Genomic DNA, 21,729 nt, shown 5'->3' on the forward strand with positions numbered 1-21,729 from the left:
ATTTACAGGCGGTTAACCCCACATCATACTGCCATCTCAATAGAGCGGTTCCCATTCTGCGGCTTTATTCTGATGACGCAGCTGACCACCGTGCCCACCTTCGCCTGTCTCTGCCGTCCATCAGGTCCCTGATTGCTGCAGTCAGACTGGAATCGGACCATGGATGGGAACGGGAGATTGAGGTCCTTGTGTTCCTGCACTGGCTGGCCCATGCAGCATCCTACAGGGTGGTGTCGCAGGCCTTCGACATCCCAAAGACCTCTGTGTATAACATTGTGCACAGAATGAGCAAGGCCATCATGGGAATTTTGAGGAGGGTGATTTGGTTTCCGACCGGAGATGACCTGGAGGCAGTGGGAGCAGGATTTGCACAGCTGTCTGGCTCACCAGCTTTCAGCAGAGCAGTTGGTGCAATAGACGGCTGTCATATCCGTATCAAACCTCCAGCAAATAACTCCCACTGCTACTTCAACAGAAAGCTGTTTCACTCCATCCAACTCCAGGCCATCACTGATCACCGGGAGAAATTCCTTGATGTATTTGTGGGATATCCTGGGTCTGTGCACGATGCCAGGGTGCTGAGGAACAGTCCAGTGTATGCTTGCAGCCTTTATCCACCTGCAGGAGAGTGCATCCTCGGGGATGGAGGCTATCCTTGCCTGAGTACACCCATCTGCCTGATCACCCCATACAGAGAGCCGGTGCAGAACCCTGTGCAGGCGCGTTTCAACAGCAAGCACTCCCGTGCCGCAACATCGTGGAGAGAGCTTTTGGGATGCTGAAGACACGCTGGCGCTGCATTTTCTTCAAGGCCTTGGAGGTGAGCCCTGCCTTCGTGCCTGAGGTTGTTGCGTGCTGCGCTGTGCTTCACAATCTCGCTCTACTCAATGGGGACATCGTTGAGCCAGAGGATGAGGAAGACCTTGATGACGGCCTCCCTGATCCCCACAACCTTGAAGCAAGAGAGGGAGAACATGTGCGGGACAATCTGGCTGCTGCAGTGTCTGCTCCAAACATCCCTGTGCCGGCTCTCCATGAGCATGACTACCTTTAAAACATTTAAGAAGATTAAAATGTTTTACAAATCATGTTGTCAGCATTCCGTTTCTTGCCAAATGTAATTTTATAGGTTTACAATTACATGCAAATATTTGTTAGAGCTTTACTACCTTTGTAGTCTAGTGGGCTAAACCACTGAACTGGTTAGCAGACGATTGCTGGTCGATCAGCAAGGCTCTTTACTCCAGGTTTGTCCAGGGTCATTGTCCCTGTAATAAATGCATTTAGTCACTTTGGATAAAAACATCTGGCAAATGCATAAATGTGATTGATTTTTGTAAAGCTTTTTTTTTAAACGGTCTCAGGCATAAACGCTCAAAGCTGCTTATTTCGTCAAGGTATTACTATAATACAAAATGCATACATACATTTACTACAATTTCTATTTGGTGGGTGAAAGGGTTAGTTCACCTCAACATATAAATACAGCCATTATTTATGTGCTTTTATGCTGTTAGATCCCTCTGTTTTTTATTGTTTAAATACAAAAGGGGATTTTTGTAAAATTTATTCTGTTGGTTTCATACAATCTCAGTCAATATCAATGGAGCCCAACTTTCAGAAGCTTCCTGGCATTTTGATGATGCTTTTGAAGCTTCTGAAAGTCTATTGATCAAAAAACATGAAGGGGAGTAAATAATGCCTGAATTATTTGCTTGGGTTCACTAACCCTAGTTAATGCAAAACTTAAGGTAGTTTGTGTAAACAGTCTCAAGTTCAGCTTAGGTCATGGGGGGCTATTGTCCAACCCTAATTATACACACCTAAATCAATTTAAACCAATTAATAACTGACTACTTGAAAATTACAGACAGGTGTGCAAGAACTGAACCCTCCATGACCTGCCTTGAAAATCCCTGCATGAGCTTTGTGTGCATTTAGAAGTCATATAATACACTCCAATAAAACAGTTGTTTTAAAGTTTTTTTTTTACATTACACCACACATTCACTAATTATTCATCACTTCATAAATATTTAATTTATGAATTTATCACAATCTTAAAGTATCAATAAATTCCTAGAAGTCTATAATGTAGGCTACTGTGAATGCCTAGAAATTGTTTGTTTTATATACATAGTATTGTACAAAAGTCTTAGGCCACCATTTGTTGTTGTTGCACAGTACTGTGTGTGTATGTATATATATATAATTTAATTCATTTTAACCCAAATGTGTAAATGATCATAAGATGTTTTTTGTCATTGAATTTATTTTTTCGCAAGGATTTCAAGGACAGAAAGGAATTTTTCATCCCTTTCTTTTGTTTCTTTATCTCTCCTTTCCTCTCTCTCGCTTGCCTCCCGGTGCCATCTCTCTTCTCTTTCTCTTACTTCTCTTTCTTGTCTTTCGTCTCTATCGTCTCTCCCGCTCTCTTCTGTCCTCCTTCTCCTCCATTTCTCTCCACAGTCTCTCCTCCCTCTCAGCTGCTTTCCTCTCTCTCTCCTCTTCCCTCTCCTCCATCTCCTGGATCAGGTCCTTCAGATCTTTCACCCTTTTCCTGGCTCTTGCTGGCTCTGGCCTCACTGAGGATGAAGAGGATGAAGAGGCCACAGCAACATCCGGCCCACATGAGGCAACGAGGGAAGGAGGAGTGATGGAGGGTCTTCCCCCAATTGCCTTATCCATGGCAGTGTACAGTAGGTACTCAACCAGAATGCCTATTACCGCCGCGACTTGTACCGCGGCAAATCCACAGCGGCAAAAATAATCCAGTCTCATTTCAAAGTCGTTCACGAAATGACCGACAGGTGGCGCAAAGGGGCATTTAGCAAAACAGCCGAAATTACCGCATTTTGAAACGTAAGTGCGGGGCTAATGTCAATTAACAGTAAGGATGAAATACTACATGGTAATTTCCAAATAATTTCAAAAGCAGTTCTGTTAATAATAAAAATAAAAAAAACTTTTTTTTTGGGGTTTCATATACCCGTAGGCTATGAAAGAGTTTTTAAAAATATGGTTGTAACAAGGTGCGATTTGCCGGTGGGGGTTCCAGTGGCCTTAATACATTCACGGCTTTTCACGTAACAAAGCGTTTTGAACGAAATATTGAAGTTTATAATTAAGTGTTTTGGCACACCACGCCATGGCACTACACATTATTCTAAAATCGTTTTTTATTCTGTCTTGTTGAATTAGAGTTTGACAAACGCGGCGGCGCGTTCACTTTAATTTATTTTTCTCATAACAGCTAAAAGAACTTAATAGGCTATAGCCTACTCCGTAATTTTTGGTCATACAAATAAGATATCATCTTTTAAAACTGTAAAGGTCTACAATAGGCTAACGATAAAATGTTTGCTCGCTCATGTGAGCGAACACACACCGGAGAAACAAACGTTTGGACATTTCACTGAGACTTCATGGCCAAGTGGTAGAACTTACAGTTCGATCATTTAGATGACACGGGTTCAAATCCCGAACAAACATGGACTATTGTAAATTTTATATTAGCCTATTAATGCATTTATATCATATTATTAATGCAGAGAGATTTGTCTAGTTCTAAAACTCTGTTACACCATATAGCCTAGTTTTTTGCACCATGCATTTCCATTTTAGACTGGAACAAATAGTAGCCTATCCAACAGAATGACTTTACATTACATCTGTATAATAATACCAATCGTAATTTCAAAAGCAGTTCTGTAAAAAAAAAAAAAATATATATATATATATATAGCCTATATATATGCCTATATATATATAGCCTATATATATATTTTTTGATTCCCTATAGCCTACATAGAGTTTTTAAAAACATGGTTTTAAGCAAAGTGCGATTTGCAGGGGGGGGCGGGGATTTCCTTCTGGTCTAAACATCCCCTCTTCTGCTGAATTATTTTAACCCCCCCCCCCCTCCACAGTAATCAATGCTATAGGCTACTTCACCAATAGACCATATAAAATATATAAAATAAAGATATGCAACAGGCACGTTTAAATGACAAACAATAAAATCAAAACCAACGTTTCAGTAGGCTAGGTTCATGGTTTCAGTTGCCTTAAAGGGTTAGTTCGCCCATTTAAGACATGAAGTTGTATGCAATCCTTACCAGCACTATAGTGCATACACACTGACCCACTCTGTAGTCACCTCCCTGGTCAGAGTTCTGGCCGCTGGAAGTTTTTCAAGAAAGTACTCCCGGTTACTTTCCGGGGCCTCAAAACTGTGCGTTTTTACGTGAAAAAAATATTTGCGTTTTAAAGCTTGATTAATTTACCACACAAAAAACACGCCAGACAAAATTCATACCTCAGTTTTAATAGGCACTATTTTCTTTCCATTTCTATCAATCCGCGCTGCTGTCAACGTAAACAGTGCGCACGTTCCGATCAGCTGTTGATAGCGCGACTCGCTGACAACATGTCTGACTGCGAAACTTCTGATGAAGAAACCAATTTTAAAAACATAATAAAATGTGATTTACAGCAAAATCACAAATTTACCATACTATATAGCGTCTTTACACCTTCAACAATTCAACAGTTTACTGTACAGTAGTTCAACACATGCGATCATTTGATTTGTAATATCTAATACTCACATTTGAAAACGCTCTCGTCCGTCAACATTTGCGTCATGTTCGAGTATGACCTATCCTTCTTCTTTTTTATAATAATAATAATAACTTCAATTTATATAGCGCCTTTCAAAGTACCCAAGGACGCTTAACAATCAACATGAGAAAGGGAAGGGTAGAATTAAGATAGGGGCAAAGGCCAGGGGAGCTAGAGTCCATAGGCCTCATTGAAAAGGTGTGTTTTGAGCTGGCATTTAAAGGTTAAAAGTGAGGAGGCAGAGCGGATCTCATGGGGAAGCTTGTTCCAAAGTGACGGAGCACCAACACAGAAAGCTCTATCACCAAATGTCTTAAGCCTGGACTTAGGAACAGCAAGCAGATCCTTGTCAGAGGAACGCAGGGACCGTGACTGAGTGTAGGGATGGAGAAGATCAGTAATGTACTGGGGTGCAAGTCCATGAAGGGACTTGTACGTCAGGAGGAGGATTTTATATTTGATGCGGGACTTAACTGGCAGCCAATGAAGCTTCATCAGGATGGGAGTAATGTGAAGACCAAGTTTTGTGTGTGTGAGCATCCTAGCCGCAGAGTTCTGCACATACTGTAGTCTGTCAGTGGCTTTGCTGGGTAGACCGAACAGGATGCCATTGCAATAGTCAAGTCTGGAGGTGATGAATGAGTGGATGAGGGCCTCAGCTACAGAGTTGGAGAGGCACTGTCGGAGTCTGGAGATGTTCTTGAGATGATAGAAAGCAATTTTAGTGACGTTTTTGATGTGTTGTTGGAAGGAGAGAGTGGAGTCCATGATGACGCCCAGGTTGCGTACTTGAGGAGATGCAGAGATTGAGCAGCCATCCACATCCAGTATGATGTCATCAACTTTTTTAAGAAGTGACAGCGGGGCAAACACCATGAGTTCTGTTTTGTCTTTGTTCAGTTTGAGAAGGTTACTGTCCAACCAGTGCTTTATGTCCTTCAGGCAGTTGATAAGTGCCACTGGTGGAAGAGAAGTAGAAGGCTTTGTACTGATGTAGAGCTGAGTGTCGTCAGCATAGCAGTGGAAGTGTAATCCATGCTTCCGGACAATCATCCCAAGTGGCAACATGTAAATATTAAATAGCAGTGGGCCAAGTACAGATCCTTGTGGCACGCCATGCAGGACTGGCGCCAATTTAGAGCAAGTCCCCTTGAAGGTGACATATTGTTGCCTGTCGGTGAGATAGGATTTATGACGTATCCTCTCGCGTGGCCTCCTGGGATAGAAGAGTATCCATCGGTTGAGCACTCAAAAATCGGGCCGGAAGCAGTAAGCCATCCGGGAACTTCTCCCCTACTCTTTTATGAATACTGATGTTTCCAACGTACTGCTTCCTTCACTTACTGTTTTCGCCTACTATATAGTAGGAAAGTAGGCATATTCGAACGCACTTAAGTCCGAATCTCGCGATAATTAGTATGTCACCCAGGTAATTCTCGCCTAATCTTTTGGATTCATACATACTTTTTCGCTCGCCTACTCTTTTTCTCAAACTAAATAGTAGGGAAGTATGCGGTTTGGAACGCAGCCTATGTGTGTGGGTCTCGTTACGCTGATTGTTTCATGTGGGCGTTACCGCTGATTGTCATTATCAGCGGCAGCTGCATATCATCTACCAGCCTATTTAATGCCCTGTCTTTCATCTCTTGTTTGTCAGATCGTTGTTCGAGGTTCTGCCGTGTTCATGCCTGTTCCTGTGTTCCTCGTGTTTGCTGTTTCACTGGATACGGATTACCTCACTCCCGTTCTCACCTCTGGTTCACCATCATCATCTCCGGATTGCCCATCTCAGCCCCTGCGTCACACTCTCCTGCTGTCTGTGTTCCTGGTCTGCCTCTCTCAGCCTTTGAGTGACTGCCTGCTTGCGCTGAGTTCTACTTTCTGACATTTTGACTGTCCTGAGATTCCTGAGTGAACCATTGTTAATAAACTCATTTGCACTTGCTATTGCTTCCAGCCTGTTTACCATTACAGTAATATAGCAGTGATATGAAGACTTTGTTACTCGCACAATCACTGTGCCAGGACCTGATGGTGGATCTACTGCTGGACCTTGTAACATTTAAATTGAATCACTTGGCCATACATTTATAACTGACAATAACATGCCATGTTTTAACACTGAAACAGACTAACCCCTACTGGTTGATCAAAAATAAGGGCTGGAGACCAATAGGGGTGTGAACCTACACTGGTCTCACGGTTCGGTTAGATTACGATTATCATGTCACCAATTCAGTTCAATTCGATATTGCAATGCATTACGATGCACTGCATCCTCAATTTTCAATTTTACTTCAAAAGTGATGTATGCGTGCACTCGCTCGCCTGTTCGGGAAGTTGCAGTGACAGAAACAGTGACATTCCAGTTTAAGTTTCAAGGGAGTAAAGCCTGTTTATGCCATTAAGAAAATTAAGTTCTGTCAAATCAATTTTGTTTTAAAGAAATGTTCATTTAAAAGTAGCGCTCATTCATCAGTGTATAATGTTACCCTAGAGATGCGCGCATCAACCGTCGCCGAGTCCGCTGTTGAAGGTGACGATCATCCATTTATAATCACGCGTAACAATACAGAATAATTGTAATTTGACCATCGGGTGCGGATACTTAAATCAGAGAGCATCATTGTGGCGGGAGGATGATGTGTTTTTGGCTGTGGATTCAGGTGACGTTGGAGCTCATCCGCTTACTCGAAAGCAGTCAGACTCTGCCAGGTGTTAACAGCTCGGGGTGAAAACGGCTAACGTGGTTTATCAAGTTAGTGGTATTACCTCCTGCATATTCTATTTGTGCGTGACATGAGCGCACACAGCGCATCTTCTCCAGGTCGTGCTTACTAGGTTGTTCATAAGAGCCGAAATGTGCCCGGATGTAGGCTTTTAAAGTAGTTGGAGCATTTTTAATTAAATTAAAAATTCCTCCCTCTGCCAGTGTATGCTACCGCTACAAAGCACATCTGCGATAAATGACGTCAGAAAAGCGTCAGTACATTATAATCGGTTATGGTCTATTACTGAACCGATACCGAATCGTCCTCGTCTGCATCGCGATGCATCGTAGAAACGATTAATTTCTACACCCCTAGAGACCAACCAGTAGAAGCCAGCCACTACTAACGCTGTGCTCTGTCCTGCTTCTTTACCTGGAGCGATGGCCAACCCTCGCATGACCTCTTGCTGCATGACGAGATCCTGAAAAACACTGAATATTTTCACATTTCACAAGGCCTGACAAAATACAAAAGTGACTGTTTAAAGTGTGATGCGATAAATACTCTCTGGGTGTCGACAGGTCTCTTCTCCGATGTGCTGTGCTTGCATCTTGAGAAAGAAGAAAACAAAGTATATTCAAAGATGTATAATTATTGAAATGAAACAAAAAGGTAAGAAATCGCTCCTCTAAGCCAGACAAGTCTGAAACATGTCATTAAGCCTGTAAAAGAAATCATTCCCAAACTTGATTCTCAAGCAGTGAGTAACACTTTGTCCTGAATAGACTTTTGGTTGGTGCAACGGATAAAGTGAATACTCACTGGACATTTCCTTGTGCCGAGATCTGGCAGCGCATTTCTCCGGGCCAGAGAAGGCTTCCACAAGGCCATCAATGGTTTGACTTACAAAGCCTGAAACACATGAGTCACCCTGTAAGTATGGTCATGTTGCATATACTAAATTAATAATGAAATACTTGAGTCATTACTATGCTTAATTAACAAGCAGTGAGAAACTACTCGTCTTGAATGGACTACGACATGTGCAGTGTGATGGTTGGTGCGAGGGGAAAAGTAAATACTCACTAGGAGTGGACATTTCACTGCCCCGGGTACTGTCCGGACGCTCCACTTGGCCAGACATGGCTCCATCTTCATGGACTGAAACACATGAATGAGCTCATGTTGTACACAACATACAGGTCCTTCTCAAAAAATTAGCATATTGTGATAAAGTTCATTATTTTCCATAATGTAATGATAAAAATTAAACTTTCATATATTTTAGATTCATTGCACACCAACTGAAACATTTCATGTCTTTTATTGATTTAATACTGATGATTTTGGCATACAGCTCATGAAAACCCAAAATTCCTGTCTCAAAAAATTTGCATATCATGAAAAGGGGTCTCTAAACGAGCTATTAACCTAATCATCTGAATCAACTAATTAACTCTAAACACCTGCAAAAGATTCCTGAGGCTTTTAAAAACTCCCAGCCTGTTTCATTACTCAAAACCGCAATCATGGGTAAGACTGGCGACCTGACTGCTGTCCAGAAGGCCATCATTGACACCCTCAAGCAAGAGGATAAGACACACAAAGAAATTTCTGAACAAATAGGCTGTTCCCAGAGTGCTGTATCAAGGCACCTCAGTGGGAAGTCTGTGGGAAGGAAAAAGTGTGGCAAAAAACGCTGCACAACGAGAAGAGGTGACCGGACCCTGAGGAAGATTGTGGAGAAGGACCGATTCCAGACCTTGGGGACCTGCGGAAGCAGTGGACTGAGTCTGGAGTAGAAACATCCAGAGCCACCGTGCACAGGCGTGTGCAGGAAATGGGCTACAGGTGCCGCATTCCCCAGGTCAAGCCACTTTTGAACCAGAAACAGCGGCAGAAGCGCCTGACCTGGGCTACAGAGAAGCAGCACTGGACTGTTGCTCAGTTTTGCATGTCATTCGGAAATCAAGCTGCCAGAGTCTGGAGGAAGACTGGGGAGAAGGAAATGCCAAAATGCCTGAAGTCCAGTGTCAAGTACCCACAGTCAGTGATGGTCTGGGGTGCCATGTCAGCTGCTGGTGTTGGTCCACTGTGTTTTATCAAGGGCAGGGTCAATGCAGCTAGCTATCAGGAGATTTTGGAGCACTTCATGCTTCCATCTGCTGAAAAGCTTTATGGAGATGAAGATTTCATTTTTCAGCACGACCTGGCACCTACTCACAGTGCCAAAACCACTGGTAAATGGTTTACTGACCATGGTATTACTGTGCTCAATTGGCCTGCCAACTCTCCTGACCTGAACCCCATAGAGAATCTGTGGGATATTGAGAAGAGAAAGTTGAGAGACGCAAGACCCAAAACTCTGGATGAGCTTAAGTCCGCTATCAAAGCATCCTGGGCCTCCATAACACCTCAGCAGTGCCACAGGCTGATTGCCTCCATGCCACGCCGCATTGAAGCAGTCATTTCTGCAAAAGGATTCCCGACCAAGTATTGACTATTGAGTGCATAACTGAACATAATTATTTGAAGGTTGACTTTTTTTTTTGTATTAAAAACACTTATTTTATTGGTCGGATGAAATATGCTAATTTTTTTAGACAGGAATTTTGGGTTTTCATGAGCTGTATGCCAAAATCATCAGTATTAAAACAATAAAAGACCTGAAATATTTCAGTTGGTGTGCAATGAATCTAAAATATATGAAAGTTTAATTTTTATCATTACATTATGGAAAATAAGGAACTTTATCACAATATGCTAATTTTTGAGAAGGACCTGTATTATCATGCTTCTTAATTTGTCATCAGTACTCACAAGTATCGTGCAACATGTTGGTGTCCTCAATGGGCTGCAGCTTCCTTGGTGCAGTAGCGAAGGGGGTTAGCTTGACGCCTATACAGAGGTAATAATGTAAAACTAAGATTATATATTTTTGGAGATGGAAATGCTTAAAGAATTTGATTCATTTTGAAACTGGAATTATAAATTCATTAATAGAAAACCATTACCTCTGACACTCTCATCCGAATCCGAAAAAAAAAATCATAAACATTGATGTCTCAAATTTCAGGCCCAGTTTGTATCAACCAATTGTATATTTCAAATGTATACATTTTTTGAGAATGAGAAACATACCATTTCTAACGAAACCCCCCGGAATTCCTGTTTTAGTGTGCTTCCTTGTCGATCTAATCACCTCATCTTCCTCCTCCTCTGCCTGACTGGTCAGGTTGTAGGTGTCACATTCACAACGCTTATCTAGAAATTAGACCATTCACCTTAAACAAAAACAAATCAACAATATTTTGACATGGTAATGTATTTAGTTTTCTATTAATCTACGCAAAACTTGCCTGAAGTAATTTTTATTTTGATTAATGAGAATGTCATCCTGGGGGTTCATTTTGTCCTTTATAGTTTTTTCTGTTTTTGTGACGCTAATTTTACGTGGCCATCTGACGGTTTTCATTTCTCAGTTGATCCAAACTTCAGGAACTACACCCTCCTCCTCTCGGGTACCCTCCCTCCAAACAGCCCTCGTGTACATGACCTGGAAAGGAGAAGTTTTTAACATTTTAGTTCAATGTTCTGAGGTTGAGAGGGTTTGGACATGAATGGAAGAGCGATGAGGGTTACATTGGGAGTAGGATATTGTGGCAAGAGGACAGAGAGAGGCCCGGGGAGGTTTATGGATGCAGTGAGAAAGGACATGCAGGAGTCACCGAGGAAGATACAGAAAACAAACGGATGGAAACAGGTGATCAGCTTTGATGATCCCTGATGGGACTCTAGATAAAATAATAAGAAAATTGAACCTTAATATGTGTGTTCCAGTCCATGGCGAAGGGGTATGAGGACAAAACCACCAGCTCCTTGAGGGAGGCAGGCCACCTTCCGGAACAGATCCCTTTCTTGCAGTAGTACATTTTTCATCCTGACACGACCATTTCCTATTCATACTATATTCAGAAATCCAGAGCCACACGGTTGTTGAAATAATGGTGAAGTCTGACGTTGACGCAAAAGTCCTGTCTGCATTTTTCTGTCGAACAAAAGCAAAGCTGTTGTCCCTCAAAAGAAAACAACTGTCCTTTTCTTTAACAAATGCAAACACTTTAGGGTGTCTTTGGCTATTGTCCACTTCTGATTGCTCGATTTAAGACAAATGCCTAGTCACTTGTTCCAAGGGACTTCTCCTGCTCCTCACGTGTTTCTTGACTTGTTGCAGGTATTTTTCAAATGGAAAACAGGAAATGTCATTTAACGAACAGTTGAAGTGGCTGGCATCCTCTTGGAGATGAATTAGTCCATGTACATTATATACAGGAAAGGTCCTGCCATACAGGTCAGCACAGCACATGACAAAATGTTTGATTAGTTCTTGAGAATATTGGAGATAGGCATTTCGAATTCGCTCATCTGACTCTCACCAAACCACAGGACCTGTGTACAGCAAAAACTGCCTTAGTTCAGTGGCTTTCAACCTATCAATGTCATGCAAACCCTGCGGTTGTCGAGCAAATTCACTTGGCATCTTCCCTCTCAGTGCAATTCGTTTTTGAGAAATTGCATCCTTTTGCCTCACAGATAACCGACAGACTTTTGGGCCACGAGTCAAGTAAATTAACTACTCCCAAGCAGACGATATTCATATAATCTAGGACAAAGGAGCTAACACAAGGAATGCCTGCAGCAATGAAGGGGCTGATACCAGTTTGGTGGTTACTGTACTCCACTCTGGAGAAACTGTCATCTGTTCGAGAAGTGCATTCCTTTCCACTGAAATCCATTTGTGGCGAATGACGGCCGAGGGACGTGAGAGAACAGCGCGAGGCCGGTGGTGCGATTGCTAATGAGCAACACCTGTGAGACGCACCGGTCTCGCATCTCTCACGGAGGAGCGGAAGCATAAAGGGGGAGCGACGACGTTGATGATCGAGAGAGGAACAGGCCTGTGTTTTAGTTGTGTTTGGTTTTTGTATTTGTATTTTATTTTAGCCAGCAGTCGTCCGCGAGGGGCTGCTGGCAGTTATGTTTATTTTCGGTAGCCAGCAGTCGTCCGCGAGGGGCTGCTGGCGGTATTTTGGTTTGTTTAATTTATTTTAAATAAAGTATATTTTGATTGTTCGCCGGTTCCCGCCTCTTTCTTCCCTGAACATTGCTACACCATTCTTCTCTCAACACGAGTACCTCTGATTAAGCATCTTTCACAACTCTCATAGGCAATATGACCCTTAATACATTTCAAATATGTCCTTGCTGGCGCATCACATATCATATGGCGACGGTGCGGGCCGGAGACGACGCCTCGGACCCAGGGGCCCCAGGGGACCCCGACCAAATTCGGCCCCTTCTCTTGCGATCTGGGCCGCAGCCACAGGGGGGCGACTCACCGACCACCGGCAACCTGTTCATCCCCCTGACTGCCTTCGCAAACTTCCCTGACCACTCCCACCGACCACGAACGGCCTGTTCGCCCCCCTGACCGCCTGTCGAAGCCCTCTGACCACACCCAATGACACGAACAGCCTGTTCGTCCCCCTGACCGCCTGTGTGGCCACGGACGGCCTATTCGTCCCCCTGACCGCCTATGTGACCACAAACGGCCTATCCGTCCACCGCCAATCTAAGTGACAGCCAGTGGCCCTGCCCACTGACCACGAACAGCCTATTCATCCCCCTGACCGCCTATGTGACCACAAACAGCCTATTCATCCCCCTGACCGCCTATGTGACCACGAACAGCCTATTCGTCCCCCTGACCGCCTATGTGACCACGAACGGCCTATCCGTCCACCGCCAATCTAAGTGACAGCCAGTGGCCCTGCCCACTGACCACGAACAGCCTATTCATCCCCCTGACCGCCTATGTGACCATGAACAGCCTATTCGTCCCCCTGACCACCTATGTGACCACGAACAGCCTATCCGTCCCCCTGACTACCTATGCGACCATGCGTCCACCTATAATCTAAGTGACAGACAGTGGCCCTGCCCACTGACCACGATCAGCCTATTCATCACCCTGACCGCCTATGTGACCACAAACAGCCTATCCGGCCACCTATAACTTATTTGATGGGGCCTCTGTAGGCTGTCCGTGGTTAATGCATTAATAGGTCATAATTCATAATTAAAAATGTTTTATTGCTTAAAACATGCATTTAAGTGAACAGGGAAGACAGACAATCATGTTGGGCTACTTTACAGCTTATAACTTTGCATCATTAGCCTAAAAATGGACTGTCCACAGACAGCCTATTTTGACCCTGTCGAAAAAGTTACAGGTGGGCAAAGTAAGGGCCCATCTGTAACTTATTTCACAGGGTCCCTGTAGGCTGTCCGTGGACACTACATTAACAGGTCATATTTCATAATTACAGTGGTTTTATGAGGTGAAACCTAGTGTACACCACACAGGGCACACAATACAACTCATAAATGTACATTACAGCCATTAATTATGCATAATTAGCCTAAAAATGGACTGTTCACGGAGAGCCTATTTGGACCGAGTTGAATATTTTCTTTTTTATTATTTTATTTATTAAAGTGTCTTGCACTTACATGCCCAGCCCACATAGGCTTAAAAGACACTAACAACATAAAACAAACATAATACAAAAAGATGATCATACAAATCACATAAGAAGATGACCATCATAAAAGATACATTACCATCATTTTCACAATATAAACAAACAAAACAAGACAAGACACCGTCAATTTAGGTCAGGATATAAATTCCTTTGCCTAAGTTTCCACGCCTTTCCACATATCTAGCCAAGCTATAAATTTCATTTTCAAAGAGCCAATTCAACATATCCCCATCCGTCATCCAAAACAAATCAGGCTTTTTATATTGAATTCTCTCAAACATACCCATTCTTAATCCATGATATAAAGGACAAAAAAAAAAATGCCATTCATCCTAAACAACCATTAATTCACACAAAACACATAATCTATCCTCTTCTGGGACACCTTTATAGCGCCCCACCTCGATCTGCAAGGGCAACACCCCAGCTCTAAGCTGGGCACACAAAGACCTCTGTAATCTAGTTAACCAGCATTTGACATAAGGCTCTGTGAAGTATTCATTTTTAAAGTGAACATAACTTCTCAATTTGGGCATATTTAACACCTGCCGTTGCCATTGCTCTTTATAAGAATTAAACAAAACCTGCCTGACCTGAGATATATCACATTGTAAAGTATTTGTAAATATATACTGTGCTTTCACTGATGAAAGTATTCCAAGGACCTCCATTGACCAAGGATAATTGTGAGCTTTATCCCAATCAAAAACTTTCCGAGTAAGTCTATCTTCAGGTAATCTTATAAAACGATTCCATAATCTTATTACTTCCACTTTTTGTTTCACCATACAAGGCTCCCAACCCATATCTCCCTCTAGCGCAGCTCTAGTAGTGAACCTGTGCACTCCAAGGAAACACCTCATGGCCTTCTTCGAAGCCCCAGACCCCAGCTGCATAAAACAAAATAGAACCCACCATACTGTCAAACAGCTGGGTAAATGTTGCATAACTTATTTCTGAGCAAAGCTTCATCCTATTAATAACAGCTCCCAGGGCCCTCCCTGCAGACTCAGACAAAACCCTTCTCCCTTCTAAGAATGTCATATTTTCATGAAAAAGGAAACCAAGATATTTATAAGTGCTGGAGTACATAAGCTGTGTTTGTCCAAAAAAGAACTCAAATTCACTACGTAACACAGATGTTTTCCTAAAATGGACAACTTGTGTTTTATCCCCATTTATAGAAAGTCTCCATTTATTACACCAATCCTTCATAATGCCCAACATTCTTTGTAGTTTAGTTTCTTCATCTGCGCAAACAACAATATCATCTGCATATAATAAAATGCTGAGCCTGTCCTCATGTCATTAATCTGCACACAGGCCACTGGAGCCTTGTACAGAGCTCTGATGGAATTATACAGGTGACCTGTAATACCAATAGAAAGTAACTTATATTTCAACAAATCTCTATTAACCCAATCAAAAGCTTTTTTAAAATCAACAAAACAAACAAAAGTACTTTTGTTTTCCTGCAACCTTGCTCTGACAGATGATAAAACATATATATGGTCAATACATGCTCTGTGTTTTCTAAACCCATTCTGTTCATCCACCAAAATTCCAATAGTTTCAATGTATTCACTTAGTCGATTATTAAGAATACCAGAAAACACTTTACATGCTGTACTTAGCAAACTTTTTCCTCTATAATTCAAAGGTACTCTTGGGTCAGCCTGTGTGGTCTTTGGAATAGGCTTAATGATCGAACTATACCAAACCGAGGGAACAGTCCCACTCTTAAAACAATATTGGAATAACATGTGGAGAGTATTTAAAGGGTCACTCCACCCATTTGCATTAAGCTTTCCATTGTTAGCAATCCAGTCATACTATTGAATGGTCGTGCAACACTCTCTCATTTTCCCCTGAGACGAGAGAAATCCTCTATTTACCTTTTTCACTCCCTCCTACAATGACGCAAAAATCGTCATTTTACGTCATTGTAGGAGGAAGTGTAAGACAGGGGGATTTATGTAAAGACTACAAGCACTAGATCTCACCCTTTCAAACCCGCCCATAGGGGGCTGGACCTAATGCGCTAACAGACCAATCACAGATCAGTGCCAGTGCGTTTGATTTCACCGGCAGAAACTTTTTGAAAATATGGACGAAGGTACTGAATACGCAGACGGATGCATTATGGAGGATTGGGATTACACATAGTGTCAGCCATCTTTTTTGGAAGGTAAGCTAGCAGGCTCTTGTTCTGTGGAGAAAGCTGAGTAGTAACTTTAGGGGTTACCGTCCTCTTTTTCCCAGACATGTCCGGCCGTCAATGTCCGGGATTCAGCTTTTGCTTTCTGCGGTCGCCCTTCATTGTTTACATGCACAGCTTTTGTTTCAATCTAACTGAATTCATTCTGATTGGTGAATCTGAATGTAGTGTTTACATGAACGCTAAACAAGTGAACGGTTGATGTGCGTTTTAACATTGCTAAGAAAATTCCCGCTCCTCCGTGAGAGATACGAGACCGGTGCATCTCACAAGTGTCGCTCATCAGTAATCACGACACCGGCCTCGCGTTGTTCTCCACACGGCCTTCACTCGTCCTGCTTGCCACAGTAAACATGATGAATGGCGACTGTAGAACGCAAAAGCCGAATCTCGGACATTTTGGTCGATCGCGAAACACATTTTCGGGTAGACTTACGGAGACTCACTAGTAGCCTAGACTTGTTGTTCTACTGCGCTCTGTTACCGGTAGGCGTGGCCTCCTAGGGCAGCGAAGCGAAGTGCATTCTGGGAGTTGTTGTCTTTAATCCACATAAGCCAAAAATACAGTTTCTGTCTTTTCTCAGTCTAGAAAGCTCCAAATTCAAAAACAATTTCACATTTCTTCTACATATATTACCCATTTTAAATACACATTCATCTTTCCAGAGGTGGATTGACCCTTTAACAGCTTGGGGCATTTAAGAACCTCATTAGAAAGCTCATCCACACCTTACCCATTTTAAATACACATTCATCTTTCCAGAGGTTGAATGACCCTTTAACAGCTTGGGGCATTTAAGAACCTCATTAGAAAGCTCATCCACACCAACAGCTTTATAAGGTTTGGTTCTATCAATTAACTTCTGAACTTCTTCTAAGGAAATATCATTGTTTAGCACATTACTAAAATAGGGTGTTTCCAACATAACAGATCCAACTTCAATTAGATTTTTCAATTTAAAAATCTCAGCTAGAAATGCATCATTGAACTGGTGAGAGCTAGAACAAGTGTACAAATCTCTATAATCTTTCTCCCATCTGTCCAATATTTTATCTGTCTCGAATACTGACCCCCCACTTTCCGTGACTATTTCAAGTGGAATTAATTTATTTCTCTTTGTGCCAAGCTTGTTTATTTCTTTCCAAAAATGCTGTGGATTAGTATTTTGAAAAATCTTTATTTCAAAAGCTTTACCTCTCCTATTACGCCTTTTATACATTCTAAGTTTTTTTTATCAAAATCATATTGACAGGTTTTAAATATATTGTGCAAGTTCTTCCTTAAAACAGGCTCTTTGCATTTTAAATATCTTTTCTCTGCCACACGAAGATTTGACCAAATATTATGTAATTCATTATTTCAAAACGGTTGTTTAACTCGATACCATTTCTTGTGGGTCCGTTTTCCATGCAGTTTTGACTCATATTGACTCATTTCCCCATACAAAACCCCATATAAAAGTTCATAACAACAATCAACATTATCCTGTGCTTCCCTGCCCTTGTCTAATTGTACTATAACATTTTTTAGGGCTTCATCAGAAGTTTCAGAAGTAAGAAAATTGTCCTTGATGTTTCTTATTGGTAGTTTACAAAGTGATGTAATATCAGCACTATTTATACACATCTCTGCTGTTTGAAAACGTAAATAAAGCATAGAGTGATCAGGGGGTCTACTCCTCTCATCTATTAGCCCTCGGGACCCAGTTCTTTCCAATAATTCAAATGGAGTGAATACTTTAAATTCACTACATGTTCTTAAATCTTCATGTCTCGTCACAATATAATCAACTACCGCCTTACCCCTAACAGAAATAGTTGTGAAATGATCATACTCCGGGTTTATTCTTCCATTAACCACACAGCATTTCGACTCTTTAAGGAAATCAATCAAACTTTCCCCATGCTTGTTCAAGCCCGAGTCCAACACCACTCTAGGACTAATATCATCCTCATCTACATAGTCTCTGTGGTGCGCAATACGACTATTCAGATCCCCACAAATATAAACAGAATCAGCCTCAGCCATAAAAATCAAAAACAGTAAGTGTGCATAAAAAAGGTCAGCATTACGGCCCCATGTCGAAGTTTCAGGAGACAAATAACATGAAATCAAAATAAATGAAAATTGTGAGCTCGTGTGCTCAAACCGCAAACACAGAATTCCATCATAAGTCTTGTCCTCAATCGTTACAGAAAAATTGTCCAAAATCGTTTTTTTGATAAATACACCCACACCCCCAGAGGCTTTGACAGCTCTTTTATGAGCCACACGATTATGTCCAATCCAACTGTATCCATGAAGCTCAGGTATAAGAGCGGACAAATGAGTCTCATTTAATGAAATAATTCCTGGCTCAAACGAAAGAAGCAGTTGCGCTCTTATCTTACTATTTGCAAGTGTCCATCCATTAACGTTCCAATGAACTAAAGCAATATAATCCGTACTTACAGGCTGGGCATGAAGTCTTCAATCCGAAGACTGTGGTGTCGATCCCGCCGTGCACCTGGCTTGACCACGCTTTACTGGTCGTCCATTGTTGGCCAAATAGTAATCTTTAGCAGCTGGGATCTCTCTAAGGAGAGTCCTAAGATTGAATTCCATGAGACGGTCAGCGTGTGATTTCGCTGTCGAAACCTACACCCTTGGGTAGCTTTCATTGTCCTTGAGTTTAAACCGCCGCCGAAGCACCGCCACCTTCTCCAGCGTTGTCTCGAGTTCCACTATGATGAGTCCCGGATTTTGCCCTTGCGCCCTCATGCGCTCCACGGCCACAATCTTCTCCCTCCGCTTGCGAAAGTCCCATAATTACCAACGACACGTCAGGATCAAACTGCTTGCCCTTAGCTTTTTTCTCATTCATTTTAGTTTCCATCTGATCCATTCTGCAACAGAGAATTCCCACTTCCAGATCCAATGCGTGTTGCATCTCCTTAATTGCTTTAGCCACCTTGCGCTTGAATACTTCTTTACTCTCACTAATAAATTTTTCCATGGAGTCACATAGACTTTCCATTTTATCATTCATTTGTTTTTCAATTGTAGTCTGCATAGTGTCCATTTTTGCGCTAAGCGCACGTAGTTCATTCATTAAAGCCGCGTGGTCGCTATCGGCGTCTTTCTTACGGTGTCTAGTACCATCAGCCATCTTTCAATAAGTTACAGGTGGGCAAAGTAAGGGCCCACCTGTAACTTATTTGACGGGGTCCAAATAGACTGTCAGTGGTCAATGAATTAATAGGTCGTATTACATAATTATTCATGTTTTATTACTCAAACCATGCATTAGAGTGCACAGGAAAGACAGTCAAGCATGTTGGGGTACTTTACAGCTCATAATTATGCATAATTGGCTTAAAAATAACATGTCCACGAACAGCCTACAGGAACCCTGTAGAATAAGTTACAGGTGGGCACTTATTGTAATAATCACAGGAAGGGCCCACCTGTAACTTATTTGACAGGGTCCAAATAGGCTGTCTGTGGTCAATGCATTAATAGGTCATAATTCATATTTACAGTGGTTTTATTAGGTAATGACTACTGTACACCACACAGGGGCCACAATACAACACACTGATGTACATTAAAGCTATTAATTATGCCCAATTTGCATAATATTCAACTGTCCACAGACAGCCTATAGGGCACCCGTCAAATAGGTTACAGGTGGGAAGCTGTTTTTGACTTCAGCGGGTCAATTCCTGTAAAGATTTGGGGATTTCACACAATGTGGTGAAGGCCCACCTGCAACTTATTCGACAGAACCCCTATAGGCTTCTCCCGGACAGTATATTAATGGGTCATATTTCATAACTACAGTCATTGTATGAGGTAAAACCTACTATACACCACACAGGGGACACAATACAACACAGAAATGCACATTACAGCCATTAATTATGTATGATTAGCCTTAAAATGAACTGTCCTCAGACAGCCTATTTGGACCCTGTCGAATAAGTTACAGCTGGGCAAAGTAAGGGCCCACCTGTAACTTATTTGACAGGGTCCCTGTAGGCTGTCCGTGGTCAATGCATTAATAGGTCATAATTCATATTTACAGTGGTTTTATTAGGTAAAAACTACTGTACACCACACAGGGGCCACAATACAACACACTGATGTACATTAAAGCTATTAATTATGCACAATTTGCATAATATTCAACTGTCCACAGACAGCCTATAGGGCACCCGTCAAATAGGTTACAGGTGGGAAGCTGTTTTTGACTTCAGCGGGTCAATTCCTGTAAAGATTTGGGGATTTCACACAATGTGGTGAAGGCCCACCTGCAACTTATTCGACAGAACCCCTATAGGCTTCTCCCGGACAGTATATTAATGGGTCATATTTCATAACTACAGTCATTGTATGAGGTAAAACCTACTATACACCACACAGGGGACACAATACAACACAGAAATGTACATTACAGCCATTAATTATGTATGATTAGCCTTAAAATGAACTGTCCTCAGACAGCCTATTTGGACCCTGTCGAATAAGTTACAGCTGGGCAAAGTAAGGGCCCACCTGTAACTTATTTGACAGGGTCCCTGTAGGCTGTCCGTGGTCAATGCATTAATATGTCATAATTCATAATTAGAGTGGGTTTGTGTGGTAAAACCTACTGTACACCACACAGGGGACACAAAACAACACGCTGATGTAGATTACAGCCATAAATTATGTATTATTAGCCTAAAAATGGACTGTCCACAGACAGCCTATTTGGACCCTGTCGAATAAGTTACAGGTGGGATGCTGCTTTCGACTTAGTTTTTTGGAGCGTGTGAATTCTCAGAAACCTTTAGTTGCATTCTCAGAAACCTTTAGTTGCATTTTCTGAAACTTGTAATTTATGAGGTGAAACCTACTGTACACCATACAGGGGCCACAATACAACACGCTGATGTACATTAAAGCTATTAATTATGCATAATTAGTCTAAAAATGGAGTGGATGTCCACCCTTGTGGATGGAGAAAGCCGAACGACGTGTGGATCAGGCCGAACTGCTGAAACACACACGTGGGAACAACGTAGAACCTTGAAACCAAGGATCTCGCCTTTGGGGCCGCTGGGCTACCCTCATACCAAATTTCGAGGCCCTGTGACTTTTCAGCACCGAGTTAGAGATACGGTGACTTGTGACAAAAAACGAGCAGTTTAGTGGCACCACAGGCACCTTGTGGTCATGACCAGACAGTCGTCTGGGCACAGTGTATGTGATAAAGGCACAGGTGGTTAGGGGTCAGAATAGGCACTTCGTGGACAATGAGGAAGACTATGGTGAAGTTTAGGTGGTTAGGGGGCACAATAGGCACTTCGTGGACAATGAGGAGGACTATGGTGAAGAATAGGTGGTTTGGGGGCTCCATAAGCACTTGGTGGACCGTCCCGCAGTGCACTGGCACCCCCAGAGGTGTCCACACACAGCCTGTGGCCATTTTGCCCACTTAATATGCGATTTTGGAAAACGTCCCATTCTCCATCAGAATAAGCAGCTTGTGTCGTCCATTTCGTTCACACGGACCTCGGAGTGCCTGCGCTGACAGTGGCAACTTAA

The 21,729-nt window shown here is 42.3% G+C and overlaps 1 long non-coding RNA gene across 1 annotated transcript; it reads right to left on the minus strand.

Annotated features, from left to right (window-relative positions):
* Positions 1-719: 719 nt before the first annotated feature.
* Positions 720-2,692, minus strand: LOC143741327 (uncharacterized). Its single transcript, XR_013205005.1, has 3 exons — positions 2,394-2,692; positions 1,170-1,268; positions 720-1,048 (listed from the first exon to the last, which is right to left on the minus strand). It is a non-coding gene; the product is annotated as an uncharacterized LOC143741327 (long non-coding RNA).
* Between the last annotated feature and the right edge of the window lie 19,037 nt (positions 2,693-21,729).

Source organism: Siphateles boraxobius, unplaced genomic scaffold, assembly GCF_051911475.1.
Source record: "Siphateles boraxobius isolate OS27281-9 unplaced genomic scaffold, OSU_SipBor_1 189, whole genome shotgun sequence".
NCBI lineage: Eukaryota > Metazoa > Chordata > Actinopteri > Cypriniformes > Leuciscidae > Siphateles > Siphateles boraxobius.